General features: G+C 28.0%; 1 long non-coding RNA gene across 1 annotated transcript; it reads right to left on the bottom strand.

Moving 5' to 3' along the window:
- Positions 1 to 573: 573 nt before the first annotated feature.
- LOC147816358 (uncharacterized) lies at positions 574 to 3,252 on the bottom strand. The gene is made up of 3 exons (XR_015433853.1): positions 3,118 to 3,252; positions 2,905 to 3,015; positions 574 to 778 (listed from the first exon to the last, which is right to left on the bottom strand). It is a non-coding gene; the product is annotated as an uncharacterized LOC147816358 (long non-coding RNA).
- Between the last annotated feature and the right edge of the window lie 218 nt (positions 3,253 to 3,470).

Here is a 3,470-nt window from a genome sequence, read left to right as displayed (position 1 = left end):
GTTAAGTCGTAAGGATCTTTCCCCCAACTTGGGCGCTGAAGGTGTAATGCAGGAAAGCCACCGTCAAGAGCGATTGAAGAACGGGCGCAGATCATTTGATTTTCACCCAATGCACTCATATTTTCTCCGTTAATTATAATCGGATTCGATTTTTCTTTTAAATTTTTTTCAGTTCAAAAATTTTAGCAGGATTATAATTTATTTTAAAGTAGTAAATATTTATTTAACAAAAGTAATTTATATTAAAAAATAAAAATTCATTAAAACTTTAAAAAATTGAGTAAAATTTATTTCCCCTTGGAAAAAAAAAACTTTTTCGCTTTGTTAATTTTTCCATGTGTGTATATGTATAAGAAATGTGCTATATAAAAATAAAAATTTTCAATTATATATATACTTAGAGTTTTTAAAAAATAAATAAGACACTTGTTGCAGAATTTGTTTTATCTTTATTAAACGTATCTAAAAATATTCTTTTTGGTTATATATTTTAAGAATATACTTTTCAATAAAATAAAAATTACACAAATAAAATTGTATACATTTTATACAATAAATAAATATTTGAGCAAGCTTATGAAATAAAATAACATAAAATTAAAAAGATGCAATATCGGTTCATTGGAACTGCACTAGGAACAAGTCTGCATTATTTTTGATACATAATCTTTAATTTTAGAATGTCTTGAACACAATCTACATCTGTTATGTAGTCAGTCTGTCAGTATCAACATTCCGTAACGATACAATTTTGCTGGCCTCTAATCATTTCTTGCACCTAATATTAAAAAAAAATCACACAGTAAGATTAAAGTGCTAATATGACATAAGAATGCTGTCTAATTCGAGAACGGAGCTTAAAATGTATGGCATTAATAAATTATATGTATTATTTTTCTTAAGTATTAATATTTTATTAAATAGTTTTAAAAAAGCAGGCAGTGTTTAAGGAAAATATTTAGAAAGGAAATTCAACAACAAAACAATTCATTGGGGGATTAAATAACAAAATCAATTAAATTTATGTTTTACTGGCAGTATCATCTTCATAGCATGCAGGGGCCCAGGGCACAAAAATATTTTAGACCTGTAATGTGTCGTAATGCTTAAAAACAAACTAAAAAACTTCACATACAAAAAATAAATCATTTTTAAGATACAGTCCCTGGCCAAATTATTAGATGCACTTTAAGATTCTATGTAAAATTATAATTATCAGGTACAGCTTTACTATACAGCTTTATTGTTTTTACGTAGCTGAAACCGGTTTTCACTTCTTTACGTTAGTGTATCAGTTGGTTAACAATGAATTGAAATACGTTAAAAATAAATACAAATAGGAGGTGAATGAAAAATATCCCGAATAAAAATCTATTTGTATGCTTAATTATAAAAGTATTAACATGTATATTAATACTTTTATAATTAAATACATTATATTAATAAATTAACGCGTATGTTTAATTATAAAAGTATAGTATGTAAACTCGTGCAAATCATGTCATTATTAAAAAACTACAGTGCGTCTATTAATTTGACCTAATTATTATAATATTATAATATAGTACCTGATACAATAAATAATCTGTATTTTTATTACATTTTGTCGAATTTATATTACATATCGCCTAATTTAACCAATTGATACACAAACGTAAACAAGTAGAAACCGGTTTCAGTAGCGTAAATACAATATAGCTGTGTAGTATCACCTGAGTAATTAAGATTTTACATAGAATCTTATAGTGCGTCTAATAATTTGACCAGACTGTATAATGCAATAATTTTAACTAATTTTGATTACCACAAAAACTCAAATAAAGTACTTTTAAACTATGCATAGTTTAAAAAAAATTGATACGCTAACCAGTTGTAATCCTCATATAATAAAATAAGAAAAATAGTTTTCGGTTAACTTTTTAAGTTTTCTTGGTGATAAACTACTCCAATTATTGGTGTTTGATAATCAATCACCATTTGTAGAAAAAATATGCATACTCTATAAAAAAAAATTTTTTTTTAATATATAAGGTAATGTTTTTAGTCTTAAATTCTTTTTAATGCAATTTTTCGAAAAAGTACGATTCTCTAAGGCCCCCTGAGAAAATGGGGTCCCCGGGCATTGCCCTGTGTGCCTATAAGTAAAGACGGTACTGTTTGCTGGACATTTAGAGCTAACAGACAAATAAAATATATATATATATCTACTATAAACCACTCTATAAATATTATATGAATAAAAAGTAACACTTTTTACACTTAACACTATTTAAATAATTTCATATATGCATACTTGCCAACTTTTTATCCTTTCGAGGATGCTTTTCCCAAGTGGTAGTAAAATGGAATTTAAATTACAATTTTAGGCAGCAACATACGCTATATTTTGAAAAAGTTTAAACGGTGTGCAAAGAACGTAATACATATTATTATATATGCTTAATTTTTTTAAAATTAGTGGTGATCAAAAAAGATTGTAAATTAAGTTTATAAATGCAAGGAATGTATAGAAAGCAAACATTTTACTACCACTTTAAATATAGAAATAAAATTTTACGCCAAATGCGTAAAAGTTGGCAGGTTTGCATATGTAATGAACTTTCAAAAATTTAAAATGTCAAATTTATAGATCTTTTTCACATTTCTTGAAAAACATTTAAATTTTTACTTAGTTATATACATAAATTTCATTTGTAAATATTTAATTCCGACCAAAAAAGATAAACGCACTTATGGAATTATACAGAATTTTAAAACCAAATGAAATTAAATTAAAGTCAGACACTATAAATTAGTCACACATTTAGTTACAATTCTAAGTCAGTCTTATCTAATAGGTTCATATAATCAATCATTGAAAAATAATTTACCGAAATCTTCGAAAATGCTTAACTATTTACTTACATTTCGATATTTTGAGGAAAGCGAAACAATTTCAAATTTGGATAACCCGCTCTATTTACATTGCAGTAAGCACATCTATCATAATTCTTTGCTTTGCGCACAGAAGAATCACTGAAAAATATTGAAAGAAAAAAAGAGGATTAGAATCTTTATCAAAATTGAAAACAAGGAGAAAAAAATCAACAGAAGATAGGTTATACAAAGCGCACTTACTTGTTAGGGATAATTGTCAAATTAACGTCCGCCATTGATTGATTTCTCATGTGCTTCTCTTTCCAAACTCTCCTTCCAAAACTAAGGATGATAATGCGCATGCGCTGCACTGTGCCCCTGGAGACAAACTTCTCCGCCGTACACGAAGCGCTGGCATTGTGCCAAATTTTCTTACGACTTTCGCGAGTTTCCCATCTTTACACTTATACAATCTTTGCTTGAGCTAACAAACCAGTATTTTGTTGGCGTCAGCGGGGCGCTGACGTCCAGCTGACGCCCAGATAAGGCGCTTGTCCTAAGAACCTGACCTTTAACGGTTCTAGAGGAAGACGTCAAGTATTTAGTTGTGCAAA

This window comes from Parasteatoda tepidariorum, chromosome 1 (assembly GCF_982258835.1).
Source record: "Parasteatoda tepidariorum strain Cologne lab strain chromosome 1, Ptep-v5.0, whole genome shotgun sequence".
NCBI classification, from domain to species: domain Eukaryota; kingdom Metazoa; phylum Arthropoda; class Arachnida; order Araneae; family Theridiidae; genus Parasteatoda; species Parasteatoda tepidariorum.
Note: the sequence above shows the minus strand (reverse complement) of the source record. Positions and strands in the feature narration are given on the sequence as shown.